Genomic DNA, 27,954 nt, shown 5'->3' on the forward strand with positions numbered 1-27,954 from the left:
AATAATAAAAGTAACGTAAAATGTGCAGTGGAAACTTTCTGAAAGATGCGCGAAACAGTATATTGTAAAAGCTCGTAAAATGTTTCCTAATATGTCTACCCGTAACACCGGAATTATAGTGTTGTGATGCTTAGATTAATGAAAAAAAAAAAAAAAGACGACATATTTCTAACGTAATTAATTTTGTAATTTGTCTCGCTAGAGGTACGATATTAGGTTTTTTCGGTAAGTTGCAATAAATATTTTTTCGCCATTTATTCTCAAGCATGTGAAATGCACTGAAAAGTTACATATTCTATCTTCCAGACAATTACACTCGCTTATTGTACCGGACTCTTCAGTTAATAATTTTAATAACAGTTATAAGTAAACTTAATTAATGTTGTAATTATGAGGTTCGGGGTCGTTTTTGACTCACTATGTTAATAACTTAAATTATTTTAAGTATGTAGTTGATATCATAACATTGACCCTAATTTACTATTCAGTATTATATACAGCGGACTACCTGTTTAATAATTATATTACATATTTTTTTGAGATAAAATTAACAATATAATCTGTGATACAGGAACCTAGTGCATGTTTAATTCGACCCACACTTTGATTACAGTTTTTACCCATTTATTGCTTAGATCACAGCTTGAGTCAGTGAATCAAAGAAACACAGTAAGTCATCTTGTAAAGGTTGTGTGTTTCTTGTAACTATGGATTTTGAGTCCTTTTAATTCACCATAACGTGAATTAATTTAGGTATGTCACTTATATTATGACATTTCGCCTAATTTATAATTCAGTATTATGTACAACGGAATAGGTGTTTAATAATTATATTACAGATTTCTGTGATAAGGCTCATTTTATTTTATTTTATAAAAATAGCCATATAATAGTGTTAGTATTCGGTGTAATATTTAGTTATGTAATAGTGTTAGTATTCGGTGTAATATTTAGTTATGTAATAGTGTTAGTATTCGGTGTAATATTTAGTTATATAATAGTGTTAGTATTCGGTGTAATATTTAGTTACATAATAGTGTTAGTATTCGGTGTAATATTTAGTTATGTAATAGTGTTAGTATCCGGTGTAATATTTAGTTATATAATAGTGTTAGTATTCGATGTAATATTTAGTTATATAATAGTGTTAGTATTCGGTGTAATATTTAGTTATATAATAGTGTTAGTATTCGGTGTAATATTTAGTTATATAATAGTGTTAGTATTCGGTGTAATATTTAGTTATATAATAGTGTTAGTATTCGGTGTAATATTTAGTTATATAATAGTGTTAGTATTCGGTGTAATATTTAGTTATATAATAGTGTTAGTATTCGGTGTAATATTTAGTTATATAATAGTGTTAGTATTTGGTATAATATTTAGTTATAAAATATTGTTAGTTTTCGGTGTAATATTTAATTATATAATAGTGTTAGTATTTGGTATAATATTTAGTTATATAACAGTGTTAGTATTCGGTGTAATATTTAGTTATATAATAGTGTTAGTATTCGGTGTAATATTTAGTTATATAATAGTGTTAGTATTCGGTATAATATTTAGTTATATAATAGTGTTAGTATTCGGTGTAATATTTAGTTATGTAATAGTGTTAGTATTCGGTGTAATATGTAGTTATATAATAGTGTTAGTATTCGGTGTAATATTTAATTTGAAAGCTAAAGATAGGTGTTGCTGTATTTTCATTTTTTATTTAAAATTAGTCACGTTAGAAATTAAAAGTTTTTATCAACTTACATATATATTCATTTAACTCATCACATTTTTAACCCTCATGAAGATTACTTCGCTGCTCTAAGTCTGAGTTAACTTTGTAATATGTTACGTTGAGTATTTTCATAAGATAATAACATGATGTTTCTCGTATTTCAGGCACTTTACTCGTCATGCGGTCTCTTTGTTTTTTTTTACAAGAATGAAAGCGTATATTAGTATTTCAAACGCACTATATCCACCATATTCGTTGATAACGACACATTTCTTTCAGTTCTAGAGCTCATCAGACATGCTGAGATATAACAAACATATATGTACACTAGTGGTTGGAAAGCTTTTCAAAGAAGTCATTTATTAGATTGGTTACTATTTCGGTTTAAAACCCTTTACTGAAGAACCTTGATTATACTCAATTAAACTTGCCATTAAACAAATGTTATTAGGCTTACAGAATTTTTAAGTATTACATTCGTTATCCGAGAACAAAAATTAATAACAGTACTTCATTCCCATTACGCCCACCATATTTAGTTTTGAGGACGCATTTCACTCAATCCCAGAAGTCATTTAGCTGCAGCCACAATAATTTTGTACTAGTAATTTAATATAATAGCATTTCGCATAGTGTTAAAAAGTTTGATTCTGAAGTGTGATTATAATGAATTAATTCTATTACAGACTTCATGTTAATTGTTTTATCTGACACTGATATTAAAGGTGTTTCTTGTAGAAGATTTAGGTACAAACACTCACAACTTTCTAAGTATCCCTCATCTTAAATTTGTTATTTTTCTACATTTGCAGCTTTACCTACGTAGACAAAGCTTCTTTTTTTGAGTCCAATAAACAGGACCACAGTGGCTCAGCGGTATGTCTGCGGACTTACAACGCTAAAAACCGGGTTTCGATACCCGTGGTAGGCAGAGCACAGATAGCCCGTTGAGTATCTTTGTGATTAATTCACAATAACAATCCAATAAACGGTTGTTTCCAAATCTTCCTTTTATATAATACAGTTATTTCAACATAAAGATTGTATTTCGACTCCTTTGCCTTTGTGGACTATATATAAATAATTACATTTCAAAGTTGAAGACATTTTAAGACTACTTAAATAAGTATAACTGCTCGTCTTGCTTGAAAGAAGGTTTACACAGAAGATAGAATACTTGATAGGCCTTTTTAATGGACTGCATGTGTCTTGGACGACATTTAGAACTGTTGAACTTATTTTAAGCAAGAACTGAAAATTCGTTGTGAACCAGTTCTTGTGAAATAACAAACATTAAATGGCTTCAACTACATACCTGATGAAATCTACTCAAGCAGTTCGAAACGTTGTCCTAAAACTTCGTAGAAAAAAGTACTTTATTAATAACACTTTTAAACAAAAACGTTCGCCATCTTGGTAGGGGAGGACCAATGTTATGATATTGCCTCCTCGTTCGCCCTATTCAACTCCTTCAAATGTTCATTTATGGGGCTTTTTGAAAACAAAAGTCTATCATAACAGATCAGAAAAACCTAACTGAAGCATCTGATTATTCGTGATGCTATCTTATCCATTCTTACTGGTGTGTTGGTTTATGTTTTCCCAGAATTTAAATTCAGAATTTGATAAAATATTTCGAATGATAGGATATATGTAGAAAACTATTACTTACTAAGCCTAGTTTGTTTGTAGTTATTAAGCTAAGCTTCAAAAAGGGCTATCCGTGCTCTGCCCCCCACGGGTATTGAAACCTGATTTCTAGAAGTACAATGTCGCAAACAAACCATATACCTTAAAAAAAACTCAGATGGTTAAAAAACACGTGGAGCGTAAATTTAAAATAATTTGTTTTAATTGATATTTATTACAAACGATCTTAAGAGAAATATTAATATGTACATATATAACAAACAGAGTGATTTTCCAGCTGGAAATCCACTGAGAGATAAAGAGTTTTACAAGTTCACCAGAATCCTAACGTTTTAGATTATCGACGTATTTTTTAATCTACCTTATCTCTGAGACATTTGCCTCAATGGTTTTCTTGAGTATCTCCGCTCGAAAGGCTTCTAGAGTATATGCCAGGTGTCGATAAGAGACTTGAACCAGTAACATACCATGAGCTTATGACAATAAAACCCAGTGAAGAAATGCACCCAAAGTATCAACTCAAATATTTCCAAAATCATTTCTCGTGCACTACAAAGGTTCCGTGTTCAAAAAAATAAAAAAGAGAGAATCGAAAACGCGTTTTTCACTGAGTACGTGTGAAATCAAAACCTGACTTTAAGCATATAGGGCATACAAAAACGGCAACTTAAGAAACTACGACTGTAGTTATGATTGTTCCATGTCCTCATGTAATGTTTCTACACAGTAATTTTATTATATATTTTCCCAGCTTTCTGTATAATTCAATATCTCAAGCTCCTTACATTCTTGGTGAATTTGAATCCTTTTGCCACAGATGAAGGTTTCAACATGGATCGAATACGTATGTTTCGTCTAAACTAGTTTGAGCCGGATACACTACTCAGGAGATTCAACAACCGTACTATATACTTTGTTAAAGATATCTTAAAAACAAAGTGTATTTTTTCTGGCTTGCGTAGCCCGCCATGGCTAGGTGGTTAAGGCACTCGACTCGTAATATGAGGGTCGTGGGTTCGAATCCCCGTCACACCAATCATACACGTCCTTTCAGCCGTGGAGGCGTTATAATGTGACGATAAATCCCACTATTCATTGGTAAAATAGTATCCTAAAAGATGGCGGAGGGTGGGTGCTCTAGTCTTACACTGCTAAATTAGAGACTGGTAGCGCAGATAGCCTTCGAGTCGCTTTGCGCGAAATTCAAAACAAACCAAATCTGGCTTGTGATATGTAAATCGTCTTTAAAAATCTGTGTGGCGAAAAACAAGTTATGAAAAAAACTCGTAAATATATACATAACCTTACAATCATACTGAGACTAAGAAACGACACAGAATTAAGCTCTATATATGTGTTTATCCAAATAATCTATGTATCTGTACTTATGATGTTTGTTTTTTTGAATTTCGCGCAAAGCTACTCGAGGGCTATCTGTGCTAGCCATCTCTAATTTTGCAGTGTAAGACTAGAGAGAATGCAGCTAGTCATCACCACCCACCGCCAACTCTTGGGCTACTCTTTTACCAACGAATAGTGGGATTGACCGTCACATTATAACGCCCCCACGGCTGAAAGGGCGAGCATGTTTGGTGCGACAGGGATTCGAACCCGCGACCTTCAGATTACGAGTCGAACGCCTTAACACACTAGGTCATGCCGGGCCCCTGTACTTATGAGAGAAATTGTCAAACTTCCATGAATATATCGGAATTTTTAACATAAGAAATATTATTAGAAATAACGACTTTACTGTTAACTTGGTAGCATCTATTTATTTTCTGGTTTAATTGTTGCCAGGTCACACAATCGGATGTACTCTGTCCATCGAAACTCTATTTTTAGTATATATATATATATATATATTTCAGTTCGCATTAATGATTATATTCGAATTAATTTAATATAATATAATTTAATAAGAATTTTTCTTATTAAAGTTTGGAAATCCTCTTGTACAGATTGGTGCAAGGAGCGTATAAAAATTTCGTTTTCCAAGTGCAAAAAGGCTTAGTTAATAGAACAAAAGTAGCGGTAAAAATTCTCGTTAACTAAAGTTGCGCATGCTTTCATGGCTCGTTAAGCGTGACACATTCTTGTTCTTACAGCGTGTTCACTGTGGCTTTGTTTAGAAAACTTTCTAGAGCTAATTAATCTTTCAAAAACATATACCGAACTTGCAATTAAACTCGTGTCAAGTGGAGATGTATTTAATTTCGGTAAATATTTTAGAAGCTCTCTTAAGTGCAACACCAGTTTATTTCAAAAACCTTCATTGCATTCAGTACAAAAAATGACTTATCACTACGTTGCAATATTCAATAGACAAATGACTTATCACTATGTTGCAATATTCAATAAACAAATGACTTATCACTACGTTGCAATATTCAATAGACAAATAACTTATCACTATGTTGCAATATTCAATAGACAAATGACTTATCACTACGTTGCAATATTCAATAGACAAATGACTTATCACTACGTTGCAATATTCAATACAAAAGTGACTTATCACCACATTGCAATATTCAATACAAAAGTGACTTATCACTACGTTGCAATTTTCAATACAAAAGTGACTTATTAAAACGCTGCAAGATTCAATATAAAAATGACTTATCACCATGTATAATATTAAATAGAAAAATGACTAATTGTTATGTTCCAGTTGTCAGTAAATAAACGTTCTAACATTATGTCGTACTCTGCAATATAGAAATAATAAAACATTTAATAACTTAGCACCGTGTTGCACCTTCCTACAAATAATTACTTGGAATCAAGGTCTTGCTTTCAGTACCAACTTTTTACCACGTTCTCGTTAAACCAATGATTTATTGCCATGGTAACGCTTCCAGTAAACAAGTAATTTATATAAGTACTACAACCTTCGAAAATAATATTGTACTATTATCGTAAAGGCTCCAGTTTAAAAATAATTTTTTCAACTGCGCAGCTTCAAATACAAATGATTAACCGTCTCTTTGCACCTTCTAAAACCAAACACTTTAACTCTACGGTGCAACCTTCATTAAAAAATAATATATACCACCATAGACCGTCTTTCACTATGCAAACAGTTACTAAATCAGTGGAGGTTATTAGTAAGCTTATAGATAACTAACTCTTGTTAATTTTACGGGCTGTGGCAGTCCTTCCCTCTTACCTGGTCAGTGCTTAGGTCAAATTATATTTTTAATTGGCTACTGAGCTCTTTGTGTTATTTGTTTAATATAACAATCAGTCTAATTGAATTGAACGTTTAGATTAAACAAATGGGATAACGTAAAGCTGTCCATTTATATGAAACAAGTGGGATAGTGCAAAGCTGTTTATTTAGATGAAACAAATGGGATAATGCAAAGCTGTCCATTTAGATGAAACAAATGGGATAATGGAAAGCTATCCATTTAGATGAAACAAATGGGATAATGCAAAGCTGTCTATTTAGGTGAAACAAATGGGATAATGCAAAGCTGTCCATTTAGATGAATCAAATGGGATAATGCAAAGCTGTCCATTTAGATGAAACAAATGGGATAATGCAAAGCTGTCCATTTAGATGAAACAAATGGTATAATGCAAAGGTGTCCATCAGAAAAGTTGGGTACATTATATTGTCTGACCCAAACAAATGTGAACGACTGTGAGGCGGATATTACGAAAAGGACAATAATCAAACAATGTTCAAAATATGTCTGATTCCTTTTAGTTTTTCCCACTCCTTATACCAAAATGATCTATAATGTCTTTATCTACATTGAGGATCATCGCTATTACAGAAAGCCATAGTGTATCACGAAATGAAAAGAAAACAACTGAGTACGTCATATATAAATCACCAAGTGACGTGAAGCAAGTTGGTATAAAATCGCAGTGAAACTTTGACCTTACTTACTTAGTATAATATTATCAACGATTGATGGCTTTTTGGGGTTAGGATATGTAGCAGTCCTTTTCCGCACGAAATACTCATCTACTCAGATCACAATAACATGTTCAGGCCGGAGATTTAAATTTTCCATGGCAAGGGAAATCTTAGCCTAGTGAGGCGTATGAATTCACGAATGAAAAAGAGAGTGGTAAAACCCGCGCGACATAATAAATAAATATCTCCACCAAAAAAATGTAGTTTTACCAATATAAGGGTCCTGTCATATTTCCTCTTTAGCTTCAGCTTACACCTGGTAGGTGGAGAGTGAAACAAGTATTCGTGGTATTCCATACAAAGACATACTGATCAAGTAGCTAGATGCAGCTCTTGTAAATTTCTTTGTAATCAGACTGCTGTAATGAACAGTGAAAAAACCGTCACCACTGTACACTAGATGGATTATGAAAAACACTTAGGGAGGAGTACTGTGCTTTGGTAGTGACAGATATGTATCGGAGACTTTTGCAATAGAAATTATACTGCGAGGCACGATCGTCAGATAGAACGTGACCGGACGTGGCGACATGGACTGTAACGACGTGGTGATGGACCAAAATGGTTTTAATAAAAAAGTATTCGACCTTTGTAGAGCTATCAAACAGTGTAAGCTCTATGAATATTACAGTTGTTTCTTTGCGTGTTGGTGTGTGTCTATCTTATAGCAAAGCCACATTGGGCTATATGCTGAGTCCATCGAGGGGAATCGAATCCCTGGTTTTGGCGTTATAAATCCGAAGACTTATTTCTGTACCAGCGGGAGACAGTTGTTTTTTTTTTCCGTAGGATAACTGAAAAAAAAAGTTCGTAGGCAGAGTGCGTGTTTTCATGGGACGCAAGAATGTGACATGTTTGTTACAGTGCACTGCACATGTGTGAGAAGAACAGAATTTAACGAAATCCTTTTTGCACGCAAATGTATTTACTTTTAGCAATATAATTTGAATTTTGCTTTACTCTTGACATAAAATATGAAGCCGAAAAATTAGTTTTTACAATGTAACAACAACAAAATTCATACAATCCTTAATATCACCAGATTGCCCTTTTTAGGCTTACGGAAAATGTTAATAAGTGCAGGAAGTAATCATTCATAGGTTGCTATGACGTCACTGTTATAATATAAACTACCTAAATTTCTGAAGTTAGAAAGAAACAATCTTTACTTTCCAGATGATAATAGTAATAAATAAAGTTTTGACGTTGCGGTTTCTTCAGGATTAGTAGTAAAATAATTTTTGTACTACTAAACCTGATGAAGCCGTAAGGTCGAAACGTTGGCTGAAGTAAAAAAAAGTTTATATAAATTATGTGAAATACAAAAGTAGTTTTCTTGTGAGTTCCACCTCCTACCCTTCGCTGGTAAAATCAGAGGTTCGATTCCCCTCAGTGGACACAGCAGATAGCCCTCTGTGATTTTGCTACAAGAAAACACACACACACTCTTCTGAGTTTACTGTGAAAACGTCTATCTCTCCAATATGCACTACAATTAAAATAAACAAAACAGCATCGAACATTTCTCCTGTGTCTATTTCACAAGCAAAATCAGTCAAAATCAAAAGGATTAATCTAGAACACATTCCAGATATTAAATGTTCATTACACAGCCCTGCTGGCGTCTTTATGTCCCTCCTGAATCCCTGATACTATTTGTTAGGGCTCAACAGATATCCTGTAAAAGTTCATACGCGACTTATATTGCAGCCTGTTGGAACCTAGAATACCTATAAAGCTTACTGGCTGAATTGACTTTCACCAACTCGCTATAAAAACTCATCAACGATAAAATATTTACGCACTTTTATCATATTATGAGTATAGAGAACGTGATCTGAGACACAGCACATAAAGGCTAATATATTATTGTTGTTGTTTTTGCCTGCTGGCACTGCACGTGCTGTTTTAAAAATGTGTGTTATTTTTACCTATCGGCACTGCGTGTTATTTTTTCAGCACATGATTTGTTTTGTTTGTTTGTTTTTGAATTTCGCGCAAAGCTACTAGAGGGCTATCTGTGCTAGCCGTTCCTAATTTAGCAGTGTAAGACTAGAGGAAAGGCAGCTAGTCATCACCACCCATCGCCAACACTTGGGCTACTCTTTTATTAACGAATAAGGGGATTGACCGTCACATTATAACGCCCCCGCGGCTAAAAGGGCGAGCATGTTTGGTGCGACCGGAATTCGAACCCGCGACTCTAGGATTACGAATCGAACGCCTTTACCCACCTGGCTATGCCGGGCCTCATGATGTGTGACGTGAGACTGTTGAACTAAAAGTGCCGTGTTGAAAATTAACGAAATATTATTCATTTCGCAAGCTTCCATTTTCTTCGTGCTATCGTCGAAAACGCTTTCTTGTAAACACGTTCTTAGTTAAGTTACTCGTGTGTTCTTTCTGTAGTTGTTTCTTATGCCGAATGTTAAAACGCTGATAAAGAAAGTTAAGCCTAATAAACCGGATTAGCAAAAGTGTTATTCGGAAGCTCACGTGCAAGGTGCAAAAGGGTCCATTAAAAATTTAGCCTTTTATTACTCAGAATATATTCAGCTACGACTGAAAAAAGTGTATAATTTAAAATCTTTCTTTTACCACTTTATTCTTCTGAAACTAAAGGAAACTATTACGTATTCCGGGTTGCAAATACTGAGATAAGTATACATTTTCACAAAGTAAAATCACCGCTTATGGATACTTATTATATTTATAATATTATATATATATATATATAGATGATTTTGCCTCTGTTTTTACTTCCTGCATAAATGTATTCAATTAAGATTTTGGGCGTGGTATGGCCTCGTGGTCAGTACACTCGATTTGTGTTCTGTGGGTGACGGATTCGCCCCAGTTACTGAACATAATCGCCCTTTCAGCGATAGGTGCATTATAAAGTGTCAACCGACCCCCTGTTTGTTGATAGATAGTAGCCTAAGAATTGGCGGTAGGTGTTGACCACCAGGTCAATTTCATCGTAAAATAAAAATCACGTACAGCTGTTTTCAAACTGCTATGTTGTTACAACGGATGATTTTGTGTTTGGAGATTTTATTCTCAAAACGGCTCGACATGACCAGGTGGATTAAGACACTCGTCTCGTAATCTGAGGGTCACGGGTTCGAATCCCCATCACACCCAACATCCTCGCTTTTTCAGCAGTGGGGACGTTATAATGTGATGGTTAATCTCACTATTCGTTGGTAAAAGAGTAGCCCAAGAGTTGGCGGTGGGTGGTGATGACTAGCTGCCTTCCCTCTAGTCTTACACTGTTAAATTAGTGACTGCTAGTGGAGGTAGCTCTCGTGCAGCTTTGCGCGAAATTCAAAAATAAACCAAATATTTTAAAAAAAAATTATTAATTAATTATATCCTGTAACAACTAGTATACAAACATTATTCTTATTAGCTTCACAAAATCATTCTGTGAATGGCCCAATCGTATTTTAAGATTAGTGTACTAGGATTATAAATCCAAATATCCATGGTTCGCGGCCTATTACTACAAAATCATACGTTTCTTTTAAGAATTACGGTTAAATCTAGCTATTCAATCAGAGTTTTCATAGAGTTAATGATGGGTGCTGTTGACTAATCATTGTTCCTCTAGATCACGGGTGGGCAACTTCATGGCCCACGGTCAGAACAGATAGCACAGTTGTGGTCAGCTAGAGCTTAGGAATCAACTTTTCCCATCATTTATTTTTTACCGCAAATTTGGCGATCAGCAACTGCATTGCCTCACGTCATCGCTAATGTCGCGCGCTTCATCACTGCTACAGACCCCACCCATTTTGTGACGTCCATCTGGTTCAAATCTTTGTTATCGAGTGTGCGTTGTTTTCCATACACTTCCAAACATATTTTTATTGTGCAAATTTCAAGTGGTTAAATATATTTTGTTTTCAATCCCATAATATGGATAAGTGGATAATTTGAAAAATAAAGAATCCAGATGATGGTGAACACTCAGAAAATAAAGACAATATAATTGATTCTGGTATTACTGACGAAAAGAAAATAGAACGTGACTGGAAAAATGTAAAACGAGAAATTAATGAAAGTTGGGGGTTGAAATTTGTAGTGATTGAAGCAAATAATAAACCAATGTGTGTTTTATGTAGTAAAGTTATTATGAATAATAAAGTATACAATCTTAAGCAACACTTAATAATTTTCACAACGAATTTGATGTAAAATTTCCAGTTGATAGCAAAAATGGTGTGAATGAAATTAGCCGTCTGAAAGCACAACATCATGAACGAAAGGAAAACCTAAAAAGATTTTTATCATCGATAGAACTAGTTACGTTAGCTCGCTATAAAGTAGCTTAGATTCTAGTTCAAAAAAGAAATCATTTTCTGATGCTGAACTGGTAAAAGAAATATTAATTGTGGTCATTGAAACTCTGTTAGAGAATTATGATTCAAAAATAAAAGATGATATTCTTCAAAAGGTAAAAAACAATTGCAATTAAGTCGAAGAACAATTGTCCACAGAGTGTTGGAGTTAGTGAAAGACAGAAAATCTGTTGCTTGAACAACTAAAGACTGTTTGTAATTTTCTTTAGCACTAGATGAGTCAACAGATGTCAGTGACACTGCACAGTTGTTATTTTGGGTTCGATATGTAACTTCAGATCTTCAAGTGAGGGTAGAAATGCTTGGCCTTTGTGGATTACGAGATCGAACATGTGGGAAAAACATCCCTCAAAATTTTTTTTAAAATGTCAAAAAATTCAATCTGGATTTTAAAAAAACTGGTTTCTTTCACAACAGACGGTGTTCCCGCCATGACTGGGGGGTAATTAGGACTTGTTTCTCTTTTGAAGCAGAATTTAACTGAAAATAATGTAAAGTCCACGCTGCCATCTTTCCATTGTATTTTGCATCAGGAAAATTTATGTGTTCAGATGTATAAAAGTGATGAAATGAAAAATTTGGTGGAAATTGTTGTAAAAATTGTGAATTATATCAGAAGTGGAAGCTTTGCCATCTATGGACAGTTTGTTGAGTCTTTGAAGAAAAGTAGTGACTACATTTGATGATCTTATTGATTTTGCAAATGTAAGATGGTTAAGTAGAGGAAACGTCTTGGAACGATTTACTTCCTTATTTCCTCAAATATAAGAGTATCTTGTTGGAAAAGGTAAGATTGAAAATTTCCCTGAAATTGAAACTTTGTCATGGCAATGTGATTTGCACTTTCTGTGCCACATGATGGCTCACTTGAATAATTTAAATACGAAGCTTCAGGAAAGAGGTAAAATAATAAGCGAGCAATCACAGTCTATTCATGAATTTCAATTAAAGCTAAATCACCTTGCGGAACAATTACAAAAGAATGATTTGACACATTTTGCAAGGTTGAATAGTTTTCTAGAATATAATAAGGACTATGATTTCTATGTAAACTGGGTCATAAATCCATCTCAAAAATGTGAATCACGTTTCTCCGAATTTAAAAATTTGAAACTGACATTTGAATTTTTGGTGATCCATTTCAATTTGACTTAGGAACTTTCAGTAAGGAAATTACATCTTTTTTGTCTTTGGATAAGTGTGGATTTCAAGACGAGATGCTTACCCTGCAAATTGTAGAACACACAAAAGGTAAGTAAAAATGATCTATCAGAAAATGTGGCTCACTATTCTGATAAATGAGAGTTTTCCTAATTTAAAGATAGAAATTTCAAAATTATTTTCCATGTTTGGATCCACATGGATGTGTGAGTCAACATTTTTACGCTAGATTTTCTCAAGTCTAGATACAGATCTAAGATGCTCATTGAGTATAGATATTAAGCCAAACTTTACGAAATTTGTTGATTAAAACCCTCATCAGTTTTCATTTTGAAGGTTAGTTGAAGTGCAGATATTTGGATTAAACTAACATCTTTCAATTTTTCTTAATCGTGTGGCCAACGTTGTTTTCAGTTGTGGCTACTAAGAAAAATAAGTTGCCCACCCCTACACGATGAGTGGGATACTCCCTCCCTCACCCCCCATCGTGTAGCTCTCTGTAGATATCCGCAGTAAACACATTTTCTATGAAACGCCTATTACGTATAATAATTTATATTGGACGAGTAGTTTATTATGTTATGTACGTTAGGTATTATGATTTCAAATAGCCAGAACTTTTAATTTTAATATAGAAGTTAATTAAATATTAATATGTATCAAATTTATGCTATCTGCAAACACGATTGATACACAGAGTTTTCTTTCTTAACACAAATATAGTTTAATATACAAACAACAATACAATTTAAAATAACGGTTATCACAATTATTGGTTTATATACAAGAGTTTTTTTTTAAACTTACAAACTATAGTAAGACTTCTGTCTGTTCTGAAATTGAATATTTTGTCGATAGTTCAGGTCCACGAGCAAAAATTAATTATGAGTTAGTTGATTGTGTAACACCTTGCTTAAGCTAGCTTGCTGTCTTTTCTTGGTTGGCCTCAGACCGCTTACAAGCAGACATTTAACCGATGAAGATATTTAATGTCCTCGTAAAAATACTAACATCCGAAGTTAATTTACTGACATTTGTAATGTTCGAAATCTTTAATCATTCTTGGTCAAATGTCTGTACTTTTCCGATTAGTAAACGTTTATCAAAATTATAGCTTTCGAGGTTTATAATATACTAACAGTAACTACCAAAAAATATTCTATTACTGTGTCTCGTCCAGCTTTCACACCAGTTTGCTTTTCTTCCAACGCTTCCTTCTCACATGATATTGTTTGGATATTTATTCTATCTTGTTTACAAAAATTATAGAAATCATTTAATGTTGGGTTGAGCGCAGGCCTCTGATTAGCTTATCAGACTGTACGTTCCTTTATAAGAGCCATCTTCTGGCAGAACGGTGATGTGACGGTCAGAAACCGGTTTTCGACATTAATAACCAAAGCACAGATAGCCCATGGTTATCTTTGTGCTTAGCTACACAAACCTGTTTCTCCTTCAGTCATTCACTTCAATAACCTAGAGATATCCATCATCTTTGTGTAGTTCTTCAATATTAGAAACATACCATATTTGTGAAATCGATCAAACAAGCATTTAGTTTTAATTTATCTAATCCTTCAGTGTGTAATTCATAGCTGGTGAAAGCTTTGTGAAAGATTCAGAGTCCGAAAATACGTAAAGTTTAGAAAAGAAATAATTACTAATTGAAAGGAAGGATCTTCCATAATTATTGTTAAAAATTACAAATATTTTATAGAACTCTAGCGGCAAAAAACAAACATTTCATGAGTAGAACATGTATCAAAGAGATCAAATGGAGAATTTTAAACACCCCGGCTGTTATCTTGTTTGTAATATATTACATATCTAAGAAACTAGTCGTATCAAACCATTCAGCGATATCAGAATAATAATCAGATAAGCTCAGGAGTTTTGTCCTTCGTACAGCTAGACAAGTAATTTACGCAGTTAGAGTCTCAAACTATCGCGTGAGGATTAATGTTTCCTTATTCGGGCCACAAAACTAAGAAAATCGCGTGAAGTTACGTAAATGTTCCACGAGGTTTGAACAATGGTTAACTTTTAGTTTATTTTTTTATCTTTAAATAGACGCAGTAACTTCAATATTGGGTGTGTCACTTTTGACAGTTTAAAAAGGAACATTAATATTACCAAGCTTGCGAATGGAAGGATATGAGTTTTAATAGTTTCTTTTTTAATACATAAAAAAGTCTTACCTTAGGTAACTTGTCAGCTGGTTATTAGTTTCAAATTAATGCTACAGAATACACTAGATATAAGCAAGAATAGTATCACACTGTTTTGTTATAAAACTAAGATATACATGAACCATGCAAAGCAAGCTTTATAAACTCAAATTCAGTCAATACCTGCTATTCATGAAACAATAATTATAAATATCTAACTGTTTGAGTCAATGCTTGTTATACATAAACCAAACGTTAGAAATGGATAATTGTTTGAGACAATATGTGCTGTACATGTACCAAGTATTTGTTAAACCAACCATTAAAAATGAGTAATTTTTAAAGTCAGTGCTTCCTATATATAAACGAAGTATTAGAAACCAGTAACTTACATTGCGATAGTTATTGGAATTAATATTTATTAGACATTAACCCGGCTTCAGAAATTAGAATGGAAATGACGCATATATGGTCAAAACACATACAGATGTTTCTTTGGCTTAATTGTCCTAAGGAGTGTTTGACGAATACTAATGCCACAATTTGACCTGATGATTGTATGAACTTGAAATAGCCTTGGATGTACTCTGGTATCTCTATCCTAAGTCCAGTCTTGGTTTCTTTCGATGCTGTCATATTTAATCAGGTCCAGTATAGCATCCAAGAGAGCACATCATCCCATCTTGTCCCCTACAGGATTTTAGCTCTCTCCTTGTTTATGACCCACAAATTTGACGAACTTTCTAAAAGAACTGTTGCTTCTTTTTGGATAAACTGAAGAATAAGAATACTTCATAAAAGAGAACCATCATATCTTTGATGATTCAAGTTTAACATGCTGTTACAATGCACAACTTAAGAATATGGTTTTTAAAACAGATATGTTTAACGTTTGACACCACCTCCTTGATTCGTGCTTCCACACAAGCTCTTAGCCATATGTTTGTTTACGAGCAGTGCTTGTGTGTATTGAAACTTAGGAGAATAATTAGTGCCATTGCTGCTCCAGTTGTGAGGTTCAAAAGAAGGAAGCCTAATCTCTTGAGTAGATGTCTGCGTCACATACATAACAGACATAATCCATCTCTTGTTATCAAGAAAGTTTTATCTTCTTGTAGAGCTTTAGAGATCTTCTCTGTTATGTGGTAACAAAAGCATGAACTGTTTCATTTTACAACGTCTTTGAAGTACATTAGCCACTTTTGATTGCTATTTCTAAATAATGTCAAAGTTCATTGTTTTTCTTGATAAAGAGATCTAGTACAATGGATTTTTGCTCATTCGATGCTTTGCTGGTCATGCCATCCCAGTGACCTGAGAGAAATGTTTGTTCTGTTTTCAACAAAATATAATTGCTTCTACTGTATTTCTGTCTTTCTCGAATTTTCATCATAATACTCTTGTTTTGGTGCAGAAATCGTAAAAAGGTGTAGTAGTTTTCATGTGTTAAATAATATTCAACATAAATTTGTTATCTGGACCAGCACGCATTAATGGCTGTACCTACACGACTCTTTAATATGCTGTTTTTGCAATAGTCTTTGGCATATTTCTCAAGAGGCGAGACACTAAAAATATCTTTCATTTATTGTATCATCTTCGATGTTTGAGAAAAGGACAGAGTACATATAAAGTCCTTCATATTGAGAAGGAAGGTAAGCTGGCTACCTATTTGCTTCTAATTATGGGTGCTGAAATGCCTGAGTGTTATAATAAATCATATTTTAAGTCATTCTGGAAATGATTCGTCAAATTCTTCCATTTTGATTGATTTTCATGAATGTAAGGTATACCTTGCTGTCAGTAATATCGCAAACAGAAACATATGGTCGAGCAACATTTAATTAGTAAGCACTAGGCTGGACCTCGGTAAGAAAGTTAATGGACTAGTGTGTAAGATTTGGGGCACTGTAATATTTGTGTTGTCCAGCGTAACACTGTAACATATTATACAACAGACCACAAATTTTATCGAAAATCAAACCAGTGTTAACGAACTGAACAAGCTAATTAGGAATCTGAAAAACAATAGAAGTAGGCTTTGACTTCTCTGTATACCCTTCTTTGACGTAATATATCTGCATTCTCGTCTTCCGTTTACGGTAATTATTTTCCTTTATGGATTGGTAACCAATGACGTTGGAAAATATTTTTAAAAATCCTTATTATAATGGACAAAACATTACATTGTCAGTTTGTTTGCTTTTTGTTAAGTGCAAAGATGTATAATGGGCTATCTATACTGCGCCCATCACGAGTATCGAAATCCGGATTTTAGTGCTGTTAGCTATCAGACTTACTGTTGAGGAGAATGGACTCTGCTGACAAACAATATTCTATTTGTAATAAAACGTTTATTAAACAGAGAATATTGGTGTAGCCATGTGGTTATGGCGCTATTTCATTCATGGAGCTTTATAATGCACGATTAATCCCACTATTATTTGGCAAAAAGTAACCGAAGAGTTGGCGGAAGGTGGTGATGACTAATTGCATTCCTTTCATCTGTCACTTTTAATTTATGTACGAGTAGCAAAGACACCACTCGAGTAGTTTATGCGAACTTCAACAAGCAACGCTGGAGTCCGAGTTTCGAAACCGGTAGTGGGCAGAGCATAGATGATAGTCCATTGTGTAGCTTTGTGTTTAACTTCAAAACGACAATATCAACAAACAAATAAATCTTAGATTTACTTTTGACTGAAAATCATTTATCGTTTATCATGTATAATATTATATCCACTCACTTTTAGAGAACGAATTGTAGCACTTATTGTTACTGCGACCTCACTAACAACCTCCAGAGAATGGAAAATAATTGGATAGCTTTAGGCTTGGCCCGGCATGGCCAAGTGTGTTAAGGCGTTAGACTCGTAATCCGAGGGTCGCGGGTTGGAATCCCGGTCGTACCAAACATGCTCGCCTTTTCAGCAGTGGAGGCGTTATAATGTGACGGTCAATTCCACTATTCGTTGGTAAAAGAGTAGCCCAAGAGTTGGCGGTGAGTGGTGATGACTACCTCCCTTCCCTCTAGTCTTACACTGTTAAATTAGGGATGACTAACGAAGATAGCTTTTGCGTAGCTTTGCGCGAAATAAAAATAAAAAGGTTTTTGAGCTGTCTCTCCGTACACGCCTCTGACCAGGGTATCTGCGATTTATATACAAGTGTTGTGAAACAATTAAATTCATGATGTATTTCAGATTCCAAAAGTGGGGAGTTTCTTTAGCAAGTAATGTCGTAAAGTCAGTATCATCACACTACAAGTAAGAAACACTGTTAAATGAGATAGAAGTCATTAGACAGAGATTCATGTTTTCAAAGGTGTAGAAAGACAGCTAAGTGTGAACTCCATACATCGTCGACCGCAACGAGAACATAGGAAATGAAAGAGTAGACACGAACGTCGTAGTACGAGATTTATGTTTGTGACAATCAAATAACTATTACGACAAGCTGTTGTCTTTTTTACAAACTTAAAAGGCATTTATGGAAAATCAGTCTGTGAAATTGTTCGAGTTTTTCTTTTTTTTTCATTTGAAGATCATGATAATTTAAAAGGCATTCAGAAATAAAATCAGTGAGTTAGGAAATGTCCAATTATAACACTGAAACGGTGTAACCTTTGTTTGAATAATGTCTAATGGTGTTAATAACAAGATAAATTGAAGGTTTTTAACTCTAAATTTTCTAGTTATCAAGCTCTATATGGTGCAAATATTTGAAAAGGTATTTTACAAAGTTTTCAATTTTTGAATATTTCAAACAGAATAGGCCCTGCATGGCCAGGTGGGTTAAGGCGTTTGACTCGTATTTTGAGGGTCGCGGGTTCAAATCCCCGTCGCACCAAACATGCTCGCTCTTTCAGCCGTGGGGGTGTTATTATGTGACGGTCAATCCCACTATTTTTTTGGTAAAAGAGTAACCCAAGAGTTGGCGGTGGGTGGTGATGACTAGCTGCCTCCCCTCTAGTTTTACACTGCTAAATTAGGGACGGCTAGCGCAGATAGCCCTCGTGTACCTTTGCGCAAAATTAAAAAAACAATCAAACCCACCCACAGAATAAAAAAAATATAAGAAAATGTTTTTTAAGTTTAATTTGTTTTGTTATTTTTAAATTTCAAGCATTTGTTGAGCATATAGGAAGATATACTATATTTATATATCAGTGCTAGTTTATATAAAAGTACTTTGTGTATAAGTTACGTTAATAAACTGAAAATAGATTGAGAAAAGGTGATATATAAAAACCTTATAAAATAGTAACCCAGCAACAGTTTCGATGACCATATGACATCACTAAAGCACAATAATAAACTCAGTATGGTGTTGTGTGGTAAACTTCTGTAATAAACCAATAATACTTTGAAAGAGGGCGTTGCATAATACATTCCACAGTAACTAACAGACAACTAAACTGCCACAGTAGACCACAATAGTTTCAAGATGAATGCTATATACAGTGCCTTGCAAAACTATTCTTTTTTTAATGAATACTATCACATTTCGATAAAATAAAAATAACATAAACAATATTTGTAATGAACTTGTTTTTATTCAAAACTCTAATAAGTAAACTTAACGTTGTTATGTGTGTGAAGGATGTTAAGTGTCAGCAAAACCTGCAAATAAAAATACATAAATTCAAACTTCCTGACTACATAAGTATGAAACCTCTAAAGCATCTCAGCAATCACTACTATGAGTCATTTTTTGGATAGATCTCTACCAGCCTTGTATAATAGGATGGTGTAAATTGTGTTCATTTTTACTGCTAACATTGCTTCAATTCTGATGAGTTCGTTAGGGATCATTGATGGACTTCAATCTTCAATTCTGATGTGTTCGTTAGGGATCATTGATGGACTTCAATCTTCAATTCTGATGAGTTCGTTAGGGATCATTGATGGACTTCAATCTTCAATTCTAATGAGTTCGTTAGGGATCATTGATGGACTGCAATCTTCAATTCTGATGCGTTCGTTAGGGATCATTGATGGACTGCAATCCTCAATTCTGATGCATTCGTTAGGGATCATTGATGGACTGCAATCCTCAATTCTGATGCATTCGTTAGGGATCATTGATGAACTGCAATCTTCAATTCTCGCCATGAACTTTAAATTCGATTTAAGTCAGAACTTTGACTGGACCATCCAGGATATTCACTTCCTGCTTTTGAAACCATTCGATTGTGGCTTTAGCCTTGTGCTTCGTATCATTGTTCTCTTGAAGTGTAAAGTCTCGACCCTTTTAGATCCTTGGCTGATTAAACAGGTTTTCTTCTAGGATTATCGAACATTTTGCACCATCCATCTTCTCTTTAAACCTGACAAGCTTCCAAATCTCTGCCGATTAGTAGCATCCCCGTGACATAATGGTGCAATCATCATTCTCCACAGTTGGGATGGTTTTGACTTACCACTCGCCCACATAGACCAGTTTTGTGTAGGGACGTGGATATTTTTCTATGTATGAACATTGACTCTTGTCTCAGACTTGAAACTTTGCAAGTCTTTCATTGTCATTGTTGGGTTTACAGTAGCGCCCCTAACCACTTCTCGTATTGCCTGACTGGGTGGCATGAAGCACATTTCACATTTTAATGATGGACTTCACTGTACTCTAAGAAACAATCAGTAACTTTGATATTTTCTTGTAACATAATGCTACGTATAACAAGGGATCATTTTTATCACATACAGTTGTCTCTACATATTAAATGGGTTTTCCTTTGATTAAACACAGACAAAGGCCATTACACCAATTTTGTGATCTTTCGAGCTAATCTTTTTCACTTGAAGTGATTTAGGATTATCGTAGCAAAGGGGTTAAATACCTATGCAACTGACTATACTCTAATTTTATTTTAAAATCTAACTTACATAATATCAGCGTTGTTTAGTTTTCCATATTTGGAGTAGATACATACAGGTTTTTCCACAAAAGGTCATATTAACTTTTACATAAATGAATCAAGTTCATTGAAATGAGGTCACATTTTGTTATGTTTAAATGTAAACAGCCACTGGTTATAGATTTATCTGGACCAATTGAGAAGTAGGAGTCTCATTGACTGTTATACAACCCAAAGATAATAACAAAAAATGTTCATTATGGTAAACGAAATAATAATTTGATCTAAGTAAACAATTTTTTTCTTCCCTGTTGTTAAAGGAATTCTTACATGATGGAAGAAAACGAATATTATTTTCGAAATATGCGTAGCTGAATTATGGAAAACCCATTCTTGAAACTAAACCAACCTTTAAGAAGTTTAAATTCGCTGGGTTATGTAACAGATTGAAAGACGTTGTAGTATAGAAAACTATCATAACTAACTGATACTAGTTTTAACGATGTTGTAAGGTAGAAAACTATCATTACTAACTGATACTAGTTTTAACGATGTTGTAAGGTAGAAAACTATCATTACTAACTGATACTAGTTTGAAGGAGGTGGTATACTACATTACGATAATAAACTAATAATAATTTGAAGGTGGAAGTTCTATAGTTAAATACAGTAACTAAGCAATAATAGTCTGAAGAAGGGTTTTGTACCGTAAGCCACGGTAATAAACCAAACCAATAACACTTTGATCAGAAGTGTGAGTGAAGGTGTGTGTCATACAAACTACACTAATACGGAGCAGTAATAGTTTGAATAAGAGTGAAATACGACTAAAGTACGCTGCGTATCACTTGTATTTTCACACTATAATTGATATACAGAAAAGAGGTCTTACAGGTACAGTTTAAATTCACATATGTGCTCTACATTAATCAGTTCTATAAACAAGTAGTCGCCTGAAGCGTGTGTGAACTGAAAAAAACAGGCTTCTGTGCTTTAAAATTCTAAATCCATTAGTGATGTTTAAAACAAAACTTTGAAACAGCATGTGTTCAACAAAATGTCTTCTTAAGATAGCTTACATTCTTAGGTTTAGCTCTTAAATAACTACCAAAGGAAGTGTGAGATAAAACAAAGATCACGTTTATAAAATATAGTGTTTCCCCTTGTAGTGGTAAATTGAGAAATAATTCGTTACGATATGAAATCAGCGCTAACATAATGTTACGTATAACAAGGATCATTTTTATCATGTATGGTTGTCTTTGCATATCAAATCAGGAAAAACATAAACCAATTTTTATTTTTCACTAATTAATCGATATCTCTTGTTGAACTATTGTAAGGTGATTGCCTTAACATTGCTGATGTCAGCTCATTCCATAAGCCATTCATTCCTTCATTATGTTCTGTGAATTTTCTTGTGCATATATTTTTCATAGGCCTACATGGCCAGGTGGTTAGGACGCTTGACTTATAATCTGAGAGTCGCGGGTTCGAACCCCATTATCTCAAACGTCATCTTTGGTGTCGTTATTATGTGACGGTCAATCCCACCATTTGTTGGTGGAAGAGTAGGTGGTGATAATTATGTTTTGTTTTTGAATTTCGCACAAAGCTACTCGAGGGCTATCTGTGCTAGCCGTCCATAATTTAGCAGTGTAAGACTAGACGGAAGGCAGCTAGTCATGACCACCCACCGCCAACTCTTGGGCTACTCTTTTACCAACGAATAGTGGGATTGACCGTAACATAACGCCCCCATGGCTGAAAGGGCGAGCATGTTTGGCGCGACGGGGATGCGAACCCGCGACCCTCAGATTACGAGTCGCACACTTTACCACGCTTGGCCACGCCGGGCTCCAGTGATAATTAACTGCCTTCCATCTAGTATCAATTAGGAAGTGCTAGCGCAGATAGCCCTCGTGTCGCTTTGTGCGAAATTGAAAACAGAAAAGACGAAAGATACATGTCATATCAAATAAGTAAGAACATACAGCGTTTAAAGTTCGTACAATAGTTTCATTTTTTGTTGCCAGTGTAACAACGGTGTGCCTGCGGACTCACACCGCTAGAAAGTGGGTTTCGATACCCGTAGTGAGCAGAGCACAGATAATCCATTGTATAGCTTTGTGCTTAATTGCAAACAAAGGTTTTTGTCTTTTATTTTTAATACTAGCAACTAAACGGGTATAACTTGCATATTATAAGTCTCATCTATAGAATAGATTTACAATAATTTATTTCTGTAAAACCAGGACTTAGATCTATATTCAATATAATTTTATGTTTAATAACTTCAAGAGATTATCTTGAATTTAATTCACTTCTAGTTTTTGAGAATCTCTTAAAAGTATTAAACAGAAAATGATATTGACTAGAGATCTAGGCCCTGGTGTCACAGAAGAGAATTTTTGTAAACCCACTTTGTTGGTAGCACTGTATAATATGCAAATTATACACGTGCACGTGCTGGTATAAAAATTTAAAAAAATTATCATTTCGTGTGTTTCTTCTGATCTCCTGACGATGGTGGAGCTTTCCCCACCGAAACATATAAAGTTTTGAATGGAATATTTTACCTTTAACTTATACATTAAAACAATTGTCCATTTTAAAACGTTGAATATTCTTAATTTATTTTAACAATAATTTATGTTAAAAGAAAACGATATTGTCTTAAGTGGAGTTCAGCCCTTTATCCTATGGATCCCTTTGGATAATCTCATAAAACTTCAATAATATCAACTGTTAATATTTTATGGAGAGGAAATAACTTACGAATTTCAACTATTCCTACAATGAAACTATTATATCCCTGAAATAGTCTTAGTAGCATCTTATAAACCATTGCTAATATTTTGATACCGTTTCTTGGAGCCCCCCGCTAGTACAGCGGCATGTCTTCGGATTTACAACGCAAAATCAGCGGTTTGATTCCCCTCGGTGGGCTCAGTAGATAGCTCGACGTGGCTTTGCTATAAGAAAACACAAACACATACCGTTTCTTAGATGAGTTATTTTCTTCAGTCATACTGCTAAACTGAGATTCCATCTGTATTAAACATGTGATCCGAGCTATTATAACCAAATTTATTATTCTGCATTTTCATTTCTTGAATATTAGTTACTAGTTTCATGCGCAATTTACGAACGGATCAATGCAACTTTTTAACACCTGAGAATCCTTGATAAAGTATTACTGACTTTAATGTGATCAGTAAAATTTATCAGTTTAATAAATGTGACTTATCTTTATCATAAATGTAAATAGGGTCAATCACCAACCTCTGAGGCACAACACTAGTACCAACTGACTAATACGACTTGATCACGCTAATAAGAACCCTTTTCTGACTCTAATTCAGTCTCCCAACAATACAATAACCAAGTCTTTCCCTTACATCCATTGATGTGATTTTCTTAGATATTCTTCTGTGAAGTACTTTGACAAAATATTTTTGAGAAATAAAAGTACACCAACTCTACACCCTATACATTAACCAGGAAACAATTAAAATATTCAAGGTATTTATATGTTAATCAGACAATACGTCTCTGTAATAAAAGTACACCAACTCCACACCCTATACATTAACCAGGAAACAATTAAAATATTCAAGGTATTTATATGTTAATCAGACAATACGTCTCTGTAATAAAAGTACACCAACTCTACACCCTATACATTAACCAGGAAACAATTAAAATATTCAAGGTATTTATATGTTAATCAGACAATACGTCTCTGTAATAAATACAAAAATAAATATGTTCGCTGAATAATTTTACAAAGTTTTTCACTAGACTTTCAGAATTTTGTTATAACAGTTACAATGACCGTCTAATTCTCAGGTGATCTCTATTGGTCAACTAAAAGTAAGGGTAAACACTCAAATATCACATCTTTGACCTCATTTATAAACCATAGAAACACTTCTGCCTGGTCCTGGTGGTTTGTTCCCAATCTCTAAATCTTTTCACCTACCAGCAACTGGGCCCGGCATGGCCAAGCGTGTTAAGGCGTGCGACTCGTAATTTGAAGGTCGTGGGTTCGCATCCCCGTCGCACCAAACCTGGTCGCCCTTTCAGCCGTGGGGGCGTTATAAAGTGACAATCAAACCCACTATTCGTTGGTAAAAGAGTAGCCCAAGAGTTGGCGGTGGTCGGTGATGACTAGCTGCCTTCACTCTAGCCTTACACTGCTAAATTAGGGACGGCTAGCACAGATAGCCCTCGAGTAGATTTGTGCGAAATTCAAAAACAAAACAAACAAACAAACCAGCAACTGATTAACAACTTACCAACTCAAGTTGATTCTAATATTTCCTCTAAACTGCTCCTTCTCAGAAATATTGTTAACACCTTCTCTAATAAAACAGAACAATATAGTAGTTAACAAATCTAATAGTTTTAAAGATTTTGCCATTACAATCTTTCAAAGACGCATTTGTTATTTGTACAGTCAGATTGCTTTAATTTTTAGCTTCCTTAAAACATTCTTGTTTTTAGTGTTAACGTTATCAGACAGCTGTTTCCCATAATTCCTTTTGATTTTTGCTAACTTATTTTTCCTCACTTTCCTATTAATTTCTCCCCCCCCCGTTGCCACAGCGACACGTATGCGGCCTTACTACGCTAGAAACCGGGTTTCGATACCCGTAATGAAACCTTTGGGTGGCTTTGCACTTAGCTACAAGCAAACGAACTTCTTCATTACTTAGACTAACTGCCAATACGAAGTCCTTCAATTTAGATTATCAATCAGTGATTTTTTTTCCTTCATGTTTTATTAATCTAATTGGATTGGATTTTGCATTGTATAGATAGTTTCCTCTTTCTACGAAAAGGCTAGGGTTGAATTTATATCAATTTACGTTTAGACATTCCTGTCCACACAACTTGTTAAACTTATTATTCCAAATCACTAATGATAAATCCTGTGTCATGAGCTATTTTGTTTTTTAAATTAGGAACTAAAATACTTCTTTTATTCAACACGTAGCCAAACATCGAAGCTAATTATATAATAATCTTACTTCCGTCAGTGTTTTCCCACTTCAACTCTTTCAAACACGCCCTCATTAGTGGTTAACAATAAATCTAAGATGACATCCCGCTGGTTGACTTCATGAGCAGTTGGGATAGAAAAACATCCTGAGTTACTTCCAAAAACATTTTTCTCTCTCATTACTTCACTTTATACACTACGAAACTACAAGTCCCACGATAATTGCATCAGTATCATTATTAGTACCAACCTCAAAATGTTTTCATTTCTCTGATCAAGTGGCACGTAACAATTACCAGTTGGAACATTTTTATCCTTGAAGCCACTGATTGTAATACATGTAGATTGAATCTCTTGACAACCATTTATCTTCATATTCAGATTATCGCAGGGTGAAGCTTATCTTGGTACAAAAAACCGGTTCAGCTCCTCTTTTAAAATATTTATCATCATCATCATCTACCACTCGATTCCATCAAGGAACATAGGGCCGCAATCACTTGCGGTTTCATGAACAGGAATTTAAGTGAGTAGGTTGTTAGCCCACTGCACCGAGCCATCCCTAATTTAGTAGTGTAAGACTAGAGGGAAGGCAGCTGGTCATCACCACCCACCGCCAACTCTTGGGCTACTCTTTTACCAACGAAAAGTGGGATTGACCGTCACAATATAACGACCCCACGGCTGGGAGGGCGAGCATGTTTTGGTGCGACTCGGGCGCAAACCCGCGACCCTCAGATTACGAAGCGCACGCCTTAACGCGCTAGGCCATGCCAGGCCAAAATATTTATCACTATCATATAATTTACACTCCCCCCGGAAATTCTAAAACAATTCCTATTATCAGTATTCTCCAAATGTAACTAGATTTTAATAGTTGACTTTATATCATAGTCCTTGATTTCAGGTTGCTCGCTAATTTCATCTGTTTTGTTCCAAGTACACCCAATATTAAAATAACAGTAACTAGGTTTATTTTTCAATCTACTATATTTATCTTTAAATCGCATGGACTTATCTTTAGAACTATTACTTAATTTGTTATGTTCTCCTATTTCCTCGGTCTCCTTTTTATCCTAGTTATCAATCTGTTTATTTCTGATTTTTCAAATCTTACACCACTTTGAAAGTGTAATAAATTGATTTTGAACATCGTGCTGACTGGCCTTATTTGTTACACATCATTTCTAGTGTATATTTAGGCCTCAACTTGGAATGTATCCCACAGGTCAAATTGGCTAACCTGTTACTCTAAGCATATCCCTAGAGTTCTTTTAATTAAACGTTGGATCCTTCTAAGTAATTTTGTCTCTATTCATAATCTTCTGTTTGTTACATTTTGTTTATATTTTTGTAGTATCGTGGTTATTTTTCATTACAGGTTCAATATACAACCTTGATCTCTTAAGCTAGTCAAACCTTATGAAATGTTATTTGGATTGAGGCTTAAAATATTACTAGCAGTGATATACATAAAATATACTGCAATGGATTCTAAATGTTCTGAGTTGTTATGTTTTGTGACAATGCTTGCCCCAAATTAGATGAGATGCTAAACTTACTTTGAAGATGTTAAATTATGATATAAGTAGGCTACAATAGCGAAGTGTTATAAATATTTCTAAACCTCATAAGACAGCTTATATTCCCAAACAAATAACCTAAATTTGACACCTGTTGTACTCTATAAACACCATTACCTGTACTACCCTAGTTTTTCTAGTTCTAGTCTTAGTTGTTACCGAATAATAATGGAAAGACACTGAAAGATCGCACCTTCCCTGTTAGTATTATATCTGGACATGGAACACCATGCTAACACCACGGAAAGACACCGCATTTCATGTCAGTAACACATCTGGATTGTGAACGTCATGTTAACGTCACGGAAAGACACAACATTCTATATTAGTAACACATCTGGACAGTCAACACATCATGATATCGAATATCACCAAAAGCCTATAGAAGCATCCGAAGTTACGTATTGTGATATTAAACAATGTGTTTGTGCCTGGGAAGGGCATTGCGTTGCAAAGAAGTAACTTTATCAGATATAAAAAAATATAACAAACAGTAG

General features: G+C 34.4%; 1 protein-coding gene across 2 annotated transcripts in view; it reads right to left on the bottom strand.

Annotated features, from left to right (window-relative positions):
• LOC143244137 (dipeptidyl peptidase 4-like) overlaps positions 1-27,954 on the bottom strand; it is a 334,696-nt gene that overhangs the window by 230,330 nt on the left and 76,412 nt on the right. The gene's annotated exons all lie outside the window — the stretch shown is intronic.

Source organism: Tachypleus tridentatus, chromosome 1, assembly GCF_004210375.1.
Source record: "Tachypleus tridentatus isolate NWPU-2018 chromosome 1, ASM421037v1, whole genome shotgun sequence".
NCBI classification, from domain to species: Eukaryota; Metazoa; Arthropoda; class Merostomata; order Xiphosura; family Limulidae; genus Tachypleus; species Tachypleus tridentatus.